The sequence below is a fragment of the Tenebrio molitor genome, chromosome 4 (assembly GCF_963966145.1).
Source record: "Tenebrio molitor chromosome 4, icTenMoli1.1, whole genome shotgun sequence".
Lineage (NCBI taxonomy): Eukaryota > Metazoa > Arthropoda > Insecta > Coleoptera > Tenebrionidae > Tenebrio > Tenebrio molitor.
In genome coordinates, this window is record NC_091049.1 from 7,233,977 (window position 1) to 7,249,048 (window position 15,072).

At 37.5% G+C, this 15,072-nt stretch overlaps 1 protein-coding gene and 2 long non-coding RNA genes across 6 annotated transcripts in view; 2 read left to right on the forward strand and 1 right to left on the reverse strand.

Moving 5' to 3' along the window:
• The window catches only part of LOC138128453 (uncharacterized), a 131,200-nt gene that overhangs the window by 75,677 nt on the left and 40,451 nt on the right, over window positions 1-15,072 (reverse strand). The gene's annotated exons all lie outside the window — the stretch shown is intronic.
• LOC138128425 (uncharacterized protein in vnfD 5'region-like) overlaps window positions 1-15,072 on the forward strand; it is a 187,508-nt gene that overhangs the window by 39,969 nt on the left and 132,467 nt on the right. The gene's annotated exons all lie outside the window — the stretch shown is intronic.
• Window positions 1,370-6,265, forward strand: LOC138128478 (uncharacterized). Of its 2 annotated transcripts, none has more exons than XR_011158696.1 (2): window positions 1,370-4,475; window positions 5,346-6,265. It is a non-coding gene; the product is annotated as an uncharacterized lncRNA (long non-coding RNA). The 2 variants fall into 2 exon arrangements; XR_011158697.1 differs by having other exon boundaries at window positions 1,370-4,366.

The window sequence follows — 15,072 nt, forward strand, 5'->3', positions numbered from 1 at the left end:
GTTTTAGCTACAATGGATCCCATACCTAATGACATTAGAAAACTGATGAACATTTTTTGGACAGACCAATGATGCCAAAATAATAAATGTATGTGCATGAAGGAAGGCTTAAAATGCTGCAGATTGTTCTTGCAAAAAATGTCACAACAATGTTTCTTGTTTAGGTATATGAGAATGAAGATGACGAAGAAAGCATTTAAAATAGGTAAATTTTAACAAAAATACAAAAAATTTACATACTCAAAATTTTACAATTACTGTTTTTGGACTGCTACAATCCCTACATCGATAGACGACGACTAAATACGCGTGCCGGGTTATACAGGCTGTCCCCCACAAAAAAAAGACGAGTCCATAGCTTCCTTATTTATCGGAGGATTTTAATTATTTATACACCAAATTAAATGGTTGTTAATAGGCTACAAAACGGCTTAATAAATTCACATATAGCTCCAAGGGCTTTAAGACTAAAGTGTCAAAATATTTTTTTTCAAATGGGATTACATACTTTTTTTTAGTAATTTTGATAGAGATTTTAATTTTGAAAACAACAATGTATCACAAGTATAACTTCACATAAAAAAAAATCACACTAACTTTTGAAACAAGTGACGAGCACCAGGTGAAAAGCTATCAAAATGCGTTGCGTTAGAATGTAATAACCAAATTAAGGTAGCTGGAAAAACAAATGACAAATAATAACATGTGGGATTGCGCAGATATGCCAATGTTTAGCACAAAATGGAACATAGACGATAGTAGCGTTTTTTTACATTTTTTTGGTGAAATTTTTGGTATTTAAGTGTATACTTGTGATACATTGTTGTTTTCAGAATAAAAATCTCTATCATAATTACTAAAAAAAATATGTAATCCCATTGAAAAAAAATATTTTGACAGTTTACCCTTGAAGCCCATGGGGCTATAATTGAATTTATTAGGCCATTTTGTAGTCTATTAACAACTATTTAATTTGGTGTACAGATAATTAAAATCTTCCGATAAATAACGGAGTTATGGACTCGTCTTCTTTTTTGGGGACACCTGTATTTGCCTGCCAGGAGCCGCCCGGCGCGTTCGCTCGTCGAATAAAAAAATTATTTTCTCAAAAAGTATACGGGCTACTGACTTAATTCTTTTTTTAAAAAGTTTTACAATTTCCTAGTTACATTTGACTCGCTGCATGTGTATCGAAATTTTCAACATTTCACATAGGTCCCAGCAGAGTGAAGTTTACGATGCGCATTTTTGATTAATCTAAATTTATTAATTATTTTTTTCAAAACTATCGATATTTGCGAAATTTTCGATTCACTATTGCAAGCGCTGTACTGTTTACTACAAATATACAGAAAATCATAATTATAGCTTCAATAGTTAAATTAACACAGCGTTAAATGTTACGAGAAACGTAGTTTTTCAGACTACACCTCAACTACGTATCAAGGCCGTTTTCAAAGTTCGGTCCTATTAAAAAAAGTTGTAGATGACCATTCCTTATGCCCCAAAATGTTCTCTACAAGATAGTATAGGTTTCATTTAGTTATACCTTGGAATCACCTACCCGCAGAAATAAGCGAGCTAGATATGTGATTTTACTCCACTATAGCTTTTGAAAGCTTGAGTGTTAAAACAGATCATTTCAAGAGCTAGAGTGTAATTCGGTTGATTATTTCATGAATTAAATAGTACCATTTGACAACAGTATTTATTTTATTACTTTAGCAATAGGATTGAAAACATCTGAGAAAACTACTTGACGAATTATCGAATTGTCATTAGTAATACAACGAGAGGGTACGAAATTGCCGGAAATTTTCGATCTCATTATACGAGTATTTGTTTTGACGACAATTTACCACGAGTGAGCGTAGCGAACGAGTGGAAATTGTCTAAGAAACAAATACGAGTAAAATGAGGAGAAACATTTCCCGCAATTTCGTACCATCGAGTTGTATTCGGCATGACAATTCCACGAAAGAAAATTTCATTTCCAACTTTTACACAATTTTTTAAATTTATACGTAGTCTTATGACTCTCAAGCGTTAGTTAGCTTAGTTGAAAACAACAAAATTTTTACTGTGGATCAAATGAGTTTGGTAAAATTCGAGGGAGGAGAAAATTACAGCGACAATTCCACTCGGAAAATTTAAACCTATCAGCTTGTAGTATTTTGAATCATTGGACCAATTAGGAACGAATTACACCGATAATTTAGCATGGTCCTAAAATTATCGAAAAATTATGATTGGTTGAAATTTTCCGAGTGGAATTGTCACTATAATCCAAAAAATAAAGCCTTACGATTGGTCGAAAACGATGATAAATAAAATAATCATAGTTATTTCTATCAAAATGAATTTATAGCAGGCACATTTTATAAATTTTCTCTGAATTTTTTCAATTCTGTGAATAGCATTTTGATACAGCGGACACCATATTATATATGTTGTATTCCAAATTAGACCGTACAAGTGCATTATATAGCAACACACTACACTACTACACTGATGAACCATGAAGCCTAACATTTTGTTTGAGTTCTTGACATTTTTTTCAATATGCGAGCAAAAAGTAAGTTTACTATCGAGTATTTTTCCTAGGTCACTAATTTGAAACAAACATTCTAAAGCACAATTATGAATATAATAAGATGGAAGGGTAATAATTTTCTTTCTAGAGTAACGAATTACTTTGCACATGGGGATATTAAGTTCTAGACCATTGAACTCACACCATGAAACCACTCGACCACAAATCATCCTGAATTCGTACACAATCAGATCTAATGTTGTAAAAAAGTTTTAAATCATCAGCGTACAGCAGAAACAAGCTATCTCTAATAACATTCTTTATATCATTAATGAATATCGAAAACAACACAGGGCCCAAATGAGATCCCTGAGGAACTCCAGAAGTCACTCTAATTTCCCTAGATCTATGTGAAATAATGCGCACTTTCTGTTTATGATTTCTTAGATAAGAGTTGATCCAAGACAACAGTGGAGTTTGAGACACAATTTAGATCTACCTATCAACTCGATCAAACGCTTTTTTAAATCAGCGTAAATACAATCTACTTCCATATTTTTTTCAAAACAATTGATCACATATTCCGTAAGAACAAATAAATTTTTGTAGTTGATTTACCCTTCAAAAATCCATGTTGTTCATCAATAATAATATTTTTAACAGTATTAGTTATGACGTCGCTAACAATAGAGCCGGCATGAAAACGTATTAGGTACGTCCTATTATGTCTACTTCGATGTTGCCAAATGTAGGAGGCGATGAAGTGCAATGTTTATCTACAATTATTGTGAATATATGGCGGAAGTAACAACGTCCGAAGTTCAAATATACGCAAACGACGGTGGCGCTCGTAGCGAACGGCTGAACTAGAGACGAATATGTTTTGACAAAGTACTAACCATAAGACCTCCATCGAAAAGTTCAGAGGGAGATAGCTGCAACCTACTATAGTGCTGCACTATTTTATTTCATAGGATACGTTATGACCTCCGAAAACGGAGGTGGTAGCGTCATATATGAGGTCACAACGTTTAGTGTTTATATAAAACGGAGGCGCTGAGGTGTAGGTTTTATGTATATATGTATATATATATATATATATTTTCACAATAAAAAAACTACTGATAAGCATTGATATATACATATCTATAGTGATGAAACGATTACGATTGTGATTTATCGTAACCGCCGATTATCGCGAATTTTACGATTAATCGTAATCGCAGATTACGCATACGATTATTGTAGGACGAGTTCCTACAAGTTTAGTAATTATTGCGCAATGCAATCGACAGGCAAATGCAAGTAGCAGTGTGTTTTAAGAACAGTGAAGCGTTCTCAGTGAATTTAGTTAAGTTTGGTGGTTTTATTTAAATAAAATTGAAGAAAAAATATTTACAATGTCTGGAAAAGTAAAACGTACAGAAACTAGTGTAGGACAACGAAATATGAAACACATTTTTTTCCCCTGTTTTCGTCTTTTGCAAATGTCTAAGTCACGTCCAAAGGTTAGATGGATTTATAGACTTGTTTTGGACCTTCAGGAATTTCGATAAATAGTTGAAGACAAACAAAACAGTACCGAGACTTTATTTACAACCCTCTCGCACAACCCCGATAGTGCGAGAGGCCAGACCGTCACAAATCTGTCAGCGTCAGACCATGAGACCCATTTCGTGATTGTTGGAGACTTATTATTAGGGTATTTAAAGGGCGGACTAGGTCAATGGAAGACGAACTGTGACAGAGTGCAGAGCAAAGAATCCAATTAGAATATCTTATTAAAGTTTATGCAAAAGTGAGTTTGTGAAAGGTGTAGTTAATTTACACAAGGTGAGTGTATCACTGAGTAACCTGTTTCTGTTGGTGATGTGGTGAGTTTACCTATTTTAATAATTGATATTGATCATGATCATGGCCATAATTAAATACAACTAGCATGGTGAGTCTTTGAATGATTTATAATAATTAATTGAGAGTATTGAGAGTCGCTGACTGAGATCAGGGCTGCTCGTGACTGCTAATTAATTGAGGGTCGCTGACTGAGATCAGGACCGCTCGTGATTAATAATTAATCGAGAGTCGCTGACAGGGATCAGGACTGCTCGTGAGTTATAATTAATTGAGATGATATTGTTTTCACCATCGAGGGTGATTATGTTTTTGATTTGATCAAAGTCATAACAGTTTGATGCAATTGCTAATTTTGATATGATTGAGCCCCGACATGTCGAGCTAATTAATTACACTGTCCAACCTTCCGTTGTTCCGGCAACTATACGCTAGCAGAGACCGTGGAGCTGCTAGCGGTGTGAAATTGATTGTGATTACATGGACTGCAGAGACCGGGGAGCTGTCAGTAGACGAATCGAGTGAGTCGCTGAGTTTTATTAGGGCTGCTCATTTGTTTATCGGGCGGGGCGAGTACTCGTACTCATTGCACAACTCCGTCGCGATTGGTGATCACAATTGATTGAGGGTCGCTGAGTGTTATCAGGGCGCCTCGTTTGATTGCAGTTGTTTATTGAGATGAGGACTGAGTCCTAGAGGGTTCTGTAGGAACCCTTCCCATTTCTCCTAATAACCCCGGACAGAGCTCGATAAGTTAATAATAATTGATAATGACCTAAAGTACTAGAGTTCAATGAATATGTAATAATAATTGACAATCACCAAAGCTATTAAGAGTTGACGTTGTGATGGTACCATATTTGAGATGTGTGTGATTTATTATTGTAAATATGTATTGGTTGTGCTCGCACAACACTTTCAGCGAACTGGTCACTCACCACCCCATTTTATTATTTTACAGGAGGTGATAGATGTGCAGACCACGATCACCTCGATCCACGACACAAGCCGTCATGACACCATTGTTAACGTAATGTTCACCCAATTATTTTATTTACTGACAATTACCAAATTACGACATCCTGACACTGCATCAAGTCTGATGTGTTAAAGTCCATTCACGTTGGATTTTCCTAGTCAAGGTCAAATAATTCAATAATGTGGCTGTGTGTGTGTGTGTGTGTGTGATTTTTACTTCAAAAATGCTTTAGCTGTGTATGTCACCAATACGGGCTGATAAAGTAACCAAGTCATTCGTAGACTGTAGAGGTTATGTTATTCGCTGTCAGCAAAGAAACAGTCATTTTTCAAATATTGTTTTTAGAGGATAACAATAGGTAATAATACATCCATTTTGTGATCATTTGCACTAAAAATAGTGTCAGTTGTTAATCGGTATGATAGGATTAGGAATAGGAACATACAATAGGTACCTAACTCCTACCTACTGGGGTTGTATTTTTCTGCTTGCGTTGTTGATTAAGTGAAAAAACCCTTAATGACTACAGTGATGACTGATGAGAAACCAGAATAAGTTATAGAAAATGAACCCAATACGAAATTGTGTGAAGTTTCTTTCATTGGAAGCGATGGAAGTAAGGAATGCATCTAAATGATGGAACAAATTTGGCAATAAAATTTCAGTTATTCAGAGACACTTATACGTTTTGATTGTGGTTGTGACGTTTCAAGAATGTATTGTTACAATTGCATACCACAAAAGAAAGGTGTATTTTGATTTTTAATGATTTTTTTCTAATTTAAGTTTTTTCGATGTACACATTACCTTTAAGATAACGTTGTATTGTTAAAACTGCTCAATAAAGGTCGTAAATAGATTATAATCATGTTAATACATACAATACATTAAATATTAAAGAATTCTGACAATTAATTTTCGAACTGAAGCTGTTTTTTCTTGAGTCCGTATTAGCTTGCGGGTTTCGTCACATTACGTCAATTGTGGAAGGTTAACCCAATTTTAAAATTAACCTTTTTTTCTTTTCGCCATGGTAAAATCACCCAGGAATAGAATTTTATTAAAAAATCTGTGACTTTATTTCACACGTCAAACTAACATTCAAAATTAAAGACGTCAAATCGCTCTCAATCGCTCTATCACGAATAAAACACGATAATGTAAAAATTACTAGGAAAGGAGGCGCAGGCTTGCAACGTGAGAACAATTTGGCAGAGAAAATCCAACGTGAATGGACTTTATATTGATTGATAATTTGATTAGTATCAACATTATTATTATTTTTGTGTGCTGTCTCTCTCGCACTCGCATCATAGCCTCTGCACTAGTGAAATTTGGAAATATTTTACTAAAAATATGGATGACATTAATAAAGCGGCCTGTAGATATTGCAAAGCTGTAATTTCTCGAGGAGGGAAAACGCAGCATCAAAAGGACTACCACTAATATGTGGGCCCACGTAAACGGTTCCACCCGGAAGTTCTAGAAAAAGTCACCCTTGGCGAGGAATGTTTGACAGATATGGAAGGCCCTTCTCCAGCGAAAAAACAAGCAACAATTACGGAAATATTTTCACGATCTGCTTCATACAGCTCGGACCATCCTCGAGCAAAAGAGATAACAAAGTTAATTGTTGAAGAAATGTGCCTTGACATGGAACCCTTGGATCATGTAAATAAAAAAGGCTTATGAAAAACATTTGTCCCAAATATGAAATGGTATCAAGAATACATATAACACAATAGTAGTTTTTGTAATTTGCCTCCATTTTGATTCTCTAATAGACATATTAACGAACGCGACGTCATCATCTGGGATGTTCTTATAGCCATTATTTCACGGAACATTTTACGAAAATTTTTAGGTTGGCAAAGCTTGATCCGTCATGCGTGTCAGTTAAAATTACAAAATGTAACAAAGAATTATTTATCAGGATTTATCAGGCAACAAATTCGCGACCGTATTTTTGGCAATTTCACGTACTTTTCAGCGGGCGTACATGAAAGATTATCTTCCATATTCGTGTTTTGTGACAGAATTTAGATAAAACAAAAGGCGACTTTGAAGACTTGATAAAATTTTCACTTTTAAAATTAAGACATTACCAACCGCCACAAAAATCCCTAAATCGAGGAAAGTAAACATTTTTGTTTAAAAACATCTTAAAAAGGGCATATTACAAAAAATAGTATAAAAAACTCGTTTCATAAGACCTTGAAGCACTCATTCTTTAAAATAACTCGTGGCTACGCCACTCGTTTTTTAATCTTGCGTTCGTGCTTCAAGACTGGTCTTATGAAACTTGTCTTTTAATATACTATTATTTGACGAGTTTGTTTGTTAATTGGGCCTTTTTTGGCACGCGTGGCCCATTTTAAAACGCGAGTGATGTGCCGATTGTCATTTGTTTATAAAAAATCTAGGAGAAGATAAAAGTCAATTTGTGACGGGGTTCTTGGATTTTCTCTGGGGCTCGATGAGAAATCACTCACACACTTTATCGCAGAAATCGTATATTTACAATATGTACAAAGATGTAACGTACTAAACACTTTGGAACGGAGCAGCAGGTTCTCTTTCCAGGGAGTCGTCCACGCAAGGGAGCAACTGTGTCGGAGCGGAGAAACGCTGGTCACTTTTCTGTCCTAGGTAGTCGTCCTCACAAGGGAGCAACTGAGGACTATGGCAATTTACACAGGGGGGCGCTGCTGAGGCTTGAGGCCTTTTCAGCGCTGGGATTATTTTAATTACAGTGTTATGCTTAATATTAGACAGTGATTTGGGTACAATACAATATACAGATACAGATACAGCTGTGTGTGTCGTGCGACGTGCACCTCTCCGTTAGTTGAATTAATTTTTCGGAGTTTTGTCTGCAATAAATGGTCATTTTATTATTTCATTGGTGTAATTGTGCGTTTTGTGCCAGTGGTTCGATTTCCAACCGCTGATTTGGTGAGTTTGTTCCAACAGTTAAGCTATTTCAATCGATTTCTCAAACAGACATTCCTATCTTATCGTTGTTTTTTGACTGCCTAGTGCATGTGTACTTGAAGTCTTCCAAGTGTCGATGAGCGTCACTTACTCGGATGAGTGGAGCGACATTGTCAGAGCACTCTGTACCCGGTGACGTCTCTTTAATTCGATATAATGGTCAAGTGTAAAATTTGTGAGCAACCAATTAATTTCCGAAAGCAGTTTATTACTTGTAATGGACCTTGCGAAACATCCTTTCACATTGCCTGTGCTGGTGTTGATCCTGATTTACCTGCCGTAATTGAAAAAAATTCCGGGTTGTCATGGCGTTGTCTCGATTGTAGAGCAAGTTCAGTTTTCTTTAATCAAGCGAGAATAGATGATCTGCTGTCAGATCTTAATTTAAAATTTGAGTCATTTAAAACTGAATTTTTGAAGCTCGCTGAAGAAAATCTCTCTAATGCTGCCAAAAATTTTACCAGCCCCGGTCCTTTGTTTTCGGACACTGTTCGTAGACATAACAATCCAGCCATCATAATCCAACCAAAAAATCAGCAGATTAACTCTCAGACAAAGTCAGATATTTTTCAGAATATTGATCCACTTGAAAGACAAATTCAGATTGGCAGAATTAAAAACGTAAAAAAGGGTGGTGTTTTGATAGCAGGAAATAGTACCGTCGACAATGAGAAGCTTAAGAAGCTTGCCGTGGATAAGTTATCCAACGCTTATGAAGTGAAAGAGGTAAAACCCTTAAATCCCCGAATTCGTGTTGTGGGTATGTCAGAAAAATGGGAGTTGGAGCACTTAACTAGTTATTTAATTCAGATTAACAAGCATTTATTTTCAATTAAGCCTGAATGCAAAATTATCAATTTCGGTCCGACAAAGAAAAATGATAAGATATTTCAAGCCCTTGTACAGGTTGATCAAGACTCATATAATAAGATCATGGATGCTGGACGTCTTATTGTAGGTTATGACAGTTGTAATGTATATGATGCCATCGAAGTTCGACGATGCTTTAATTGTAACGAGTTTCAACACATTGCAACCAACTGCAAAAATCAACTTACATGTCCGAAATGCGGACTCGGTCATGATTTAAAAAATTGCAAATCTACCTTTAAAAGATGTGTCAATTGCTTGCTATTGAATAAGAAAGACAAAACAAACTTTGATGTTAATCATTCTGTTTGGGATGTGAGGGATTGCCAAGCTTATCAGAGGCTTCTTATTAAAATAAAATCTGAAATTTTAGGCATCAAATAGCAATTAGTATCAGTTTCTTACAGTCTCTCGCCCGAAGCGTCTCTATCGTCCATTCATAATCAGGGGAAAAATGTTTCAATCTATTATCAGAACGTTCGCGGTCTCAACACTAAGCTAACACAGTTGTATAATGCTATCTCATCCTGCAGTTATGACTTTATTGCTTTAACTGAAACATGGCTTAATGATTCCGTTTTAGATTCTGAGTTGTGCAACAATAATAACTACTATACTCTCAGATCCGACAGAGATTTAACGAAAATGAATTTATCTAGAGGTGGCGGTGTCCTTTTGGCGAGTAGGCGTGAGTTTATAGTAGATAGGTTGGATCTTTCATTGGATGGGTTTGACGATCTGCAATTTACGGACATTCTAGGAGTAAAAATTGTTTGTCACAAGTTCTGTCTTTACATGTTTCTAGTTTATATTCATCCCAAGTCAACACTGCAAGAGTATGATTTGTTGTTTCAATTGCTTGGGCAGCTGAACTATATTCAGGGTAAAAATGTCATGATACTAGGTGACTTTAATATACCAGCTTACACCCTTGATATGACTATTACTTCTATCCATGATGGTAAAACCTCAGTTTTGTTCAATTTCCTACAATTCTATAATCTGCATCAATATAATAGAGTGCCTAACAACTTCGATAGATATCTTGATCTTGTTTTGTGTAATAAGGAATGCGCCGTTTTTAAGGCAGTCGATGTTCTTATATCAGAAGATTTACATCATCCTTCTCTTTTAATGAATTTAAGTCTGTTGATGTATTTCTCATTTTATACTTATTTAATAACAGTACTTTTATTTTGTTTAGGTTGGTACTAAAACCAACGAGTAGATGTAACTAAGGAAAAACCTGGTATACGCCATAGACACTAACTTGAAACTTGTAGATGGAAAAACAACACGTTCACGTTTGAATAAACAGTTTTAGCTTTTAAATCAAAACAGTCGGCCTTATTAGAAAATCCCAACAGGTTATGGGCTACAGTGCGTATTAAAAAGAAAGTGCACTAACGGGAAAATATAATTTGGCGTACTGGTTGAAGTAATCTCCGCAAGTCCAATTTTGAGGTTAAGGAATCCACGAGGTGAACCAAAGAAGAAACAATGGATTCGTCAAGAATAATTAACGTTGGACTATTGGAAGGGAAAGCAAATTGGACTACGTGGAAATACAAAATTTCCGTCTGTCTACGAGGAGTCTCCGGAGCAATGGATGTTGTCCAAGGCAGGTTAGTGGCACCTAATACACTACAAGAAGATGCTACCGCTGCCCAAACAGCGACGTACAAAAGTGCATTAGAAGTATTCAATAAAGCAGACAGCAATGCCTTGATTATCTTAACCACGAACATGTCAGATGAAACGTTGCAGAAGATAATGCGATTCACGACGTCGCGAGAAGTATGGCTGGAACTTCACAAGTTGTTTGACGGCGTTTCTGAGGACAAAGTCTACAACCTCTGCTTACAATTCTTTGGATTTAAGAGGAATCCTGAAGTTGACATCGCATCACATATTTCAAAATTGAAAACACTATGGAGCGAGTTGAAGCAGGAGATGATGAAAGATGAAGCGAACCTGGAACTACCAGACTTATTTCTGATCTGTAAAATTCTGGGAACACTACCAGATGACTATTTTTCATTCAAGTCTAGCTGGATGTTAATGTCAAAAAGTGACAGAACAGTCGATAATCTGACAAATCAATTGTGTGCATATGAACGAGCCTTAGGGACCAAGGAGGACGAATCTTCTGATCAGAAAGCTCTGGTTGTAAACTCGTCGAAGCAGGCATCGCAGCAAGCGAATGTAGTCGATTCCAAGAAGAAAAAGAAGCTGATTTGTCATTATTGTAAGAAGCCAAATCACACCGTGAAAGTGTGTAGAAAGTGGATAGCTGATGGCAGGCCACCGAAATCGAGCAATCCGGAACCAGGTACGAACATGACACTCGTTTCTATTACATCAACTGTGATGAATTCTGAAAGCAGTAATAAAGACTGGTATGTAGATAATGGCGCGACAAGTCATATCACAAATGACAAAAATTCGTTCAGAACACTTGAACCATTTTCAACAACACATTCAGTAACCACAGCGAATGGTGAGAAAATTGAAGCCATTGGAAAAGGTACAGTGGAGATTGAAGCAGCAGTTGGAGGAAGATGGAACAAAATCACTCTGACAGATGTTTGGTGCGTTCCAAGTATTCAGAAGAATTTGTTCTCCGTTCTTGCAGCACAAGATAAACGTCAAAATAGCGAGTTCATCTCAACCACAGAAACTTGCAATTTCAAAATCGACGGATTAGTCCAGCTGATAGGAGTTCGTGATCGATTTGGAGGACTTTATAAGTTGGCCGTGAGAAGTACGAAAACCAGCTCACTCGATGAAGTCAATGTCACAGGTACAAATAATCTCTTGCAGCTATATCATGAGAGATTCGGACATCAGAATAAGCGCCATGTGAAGTCGCTACTGAGCAAGGAGCTGAACATCAAAGTGGAAATGGACAGTGAACTGTGTGAAGGCTGTATGTACGGAAAAGCTCATCGCCTACCATTTGGCACTAGAACGAAGACAACAAAAGCAGGAGAGCGAGTTCACACAGATGTATGCGGACCATTTCAGGAATCGATGTCAGGATTTAAATATTTTGTGCTCTTCAAGGACGATTACACAAAATTCAGGACGATTTATTTCTTGAAAGAAAAATCAGAAGTTGCAGAGAAGCTGAGTCAGTTTTTAGCTGAAACAAAAACTGTTGGACATGTGATCAAAGAACTTCTGAGTGACAATGGGAAGGAGTTTGACAACAAGGACGTTAGAAGTATGCTTCAAAAGGAAGGTATTATTCAACGTCTAACGATGCCATACACCCCACAACAAAACGGCTGTAGCGAAAGAGAGAATCGCACAGTCGTCGAAACAGCAAGGGCAATTATGCATGCCCACGGAAACATTCCGCAGACACTCTGGGCTGAAATAGTTCGTTCAGCGAACTACATCTTGAATCGCACGGGACCTTCAAACGTGCCAGGAACATCTCCATATGAACTGTGGTACGGTAAGAAACCGGGACTGAAACACTTACGTGTAATAGGCTCCACTTGCTATGTTCATGTTCCGAAGCAAACCAGAAAAAAGATGGACCCAAAAGCCACTAAAGGTATTCTCATTGGCTACGATCATGATGACGGATACAGGATCTTCGACAAAGAGGAATGCAAACTCATTAGATCACGAGATGTCGTATTTGAAGAGAAAACGCTTGAGCACACGAAAAGTGTGATTATTCCAGAAGATGATTCAACGTCTAAACAGGAAATTCAAGCTGATCGCGATGATGAACTCACCGATGACGATGAAGAGGAGCAGGAAACCGAAGATACGTCAATTTCTGGAACTTCCGAGTCAGATTGCGAGCACAACGCCGACAGGACCACACGATGTCTACGGAACAGATCGACTCTGAAAGCGCCAGAGAAACTGCAAGACTACGTGATGCATCTTGCAACGTCACTTGAGGAACCAGAAACTTACGGCGAGGCCATGAAGTCGGATCAAAAGGATTACTGGAAAGAAGCCACGGACCGTGAAATGAAGGCTCTTCAAGAAAACGAGACTTGGGAGCTAGTGGACTTACCTCAAGGAAAAAGGGCTATTTCAAACAAATGGGTCTACAAAGTGAAAACCAACGCCGATGGATCAATCGATAAGTTCAAGGCGAGACTGGTCATCAAGGGCTATTCACAGCAAAGAGGAATTGACTATGACGAAACTTTCAGTCCAGTAGCCAGGAAGTCTACTATTCGAACGTTACTCAGTGTTGCCGCAAATGAAGGTATGAAACTTGCACAGATTGACGTTTCAACGGCTTTTCTCTATGGTGACTTGAAGGAAACCATATACATGCAACAACCTGAAGGACACTGTGATGGATCTGGGAGAGTATGTCGACTAAAGAAAAGCTTGTATGGGCTGAAACAAGCCCCTCGTTGCTGGAATGAGAAGTTTAGCAATTACATCATTAAATTGGGTTTTCGAAGGAGCGAAGCGGATCCTTGTCTTTTTGTTAGGCAAACAGGCTCCACAAAAATGTTCTTCGTCCTTTATGTTGATGATGGTTTAATTGCAGCCAATGACGAACAGGAACTTCAACAATTTATCGATGACTTAGGACGAAAGTTCAAAATAACTGCTAAACCTGCGTCGTTTTTCCTGGGACTGGAAATCAATCGAGAAGAAGACGGCTCGGTGAGGGTGAGTCAAACCCACTACACCGAAAAACTGTTAGAACGATTCAACATGAGTAACTGCAAAGCAGTGACTACTCCAATCGTCAAGGACAATGACACAGAAGAAAGCTCTCGAAACTCCGAGTTTCCATACAGACAAGCCGTGGGAGCATTGATGTTCCTCATGTGTGGGACACGTCCGGATATTGCGTACGCACTCAGCGTGGTATCCAGAAATCTTGAGAATCCAACAGATCGAGACGTAGTTAGGGTCAAGAGGATTTTGCGGTACCTGAGAGGTACAACGAACTGTGGGCTTCTTTACAAGAACAACCAAGCAAAGGGGGTTTTTGAATGCTACAGCGATGCAGATCATGGTGGTGACCTTAGCACGGGGCGTTCGACCTCTGGTGTACTGTGCCTCCACTCTGGGGCCCCTATTTCCTGGATGAGCCAAAGACAATCTTCCGTTGCCATATCCACAACTGAAGCTGAAGTTGTAGCTGCCAGCGAAGCTGCCAGGGAGATCATCTGGATCAAGAGGATTTTAACTGAACTGGACCAATTGAAAGCAACACCTACATTACAAATCGACAATGAAGCTGCTATTCGACTTGCCCAGAATCCCGAGTTCCATCGAAGAACGAAGCATATTCGTATCAGACATTTTTTTGTTCGCGAATTAGTAACTGCTGGAGAGATTATGGTTTCAAAAGTAGATTCTGAAAAACAGCTCGCGGACATATTAACAAAACCATTGTTTTCAACCCGATTTAGAGATTTGTGTAACGACATGGGAATCTGTAAGTTATTAAATAAGGGAGAGTGTTGATGTATTTCTCATTTTATACTTATTTAATAACAGTACTTTTATTTTGTTTAGGTTGGTACTAAAACCAACGAGTAGATGTAACTAAGGAAAAACCTGGTATACGCCATAGACACTAACTTGAAACTTGTAGATGGTAAAACAACACGTTCACGTTTGAATAAACAGTTTTAGCTTTTAAATCAAAACAGTCGGCCTTATTAGAAAATCCCAACAAAGTCTTAACTATTCAAAACGATCCGCTCGCAAATTAAACACGACATCAAGCAGGCGTATAAGGTTTATATTGACAGTATTGAAGGTAGCATTAGAACTGACCCAAAAAAATTTTGGTCTCACGTTAATAGCATCAAAAACTCAAGAGTGTTCCAGGTCGCATGTC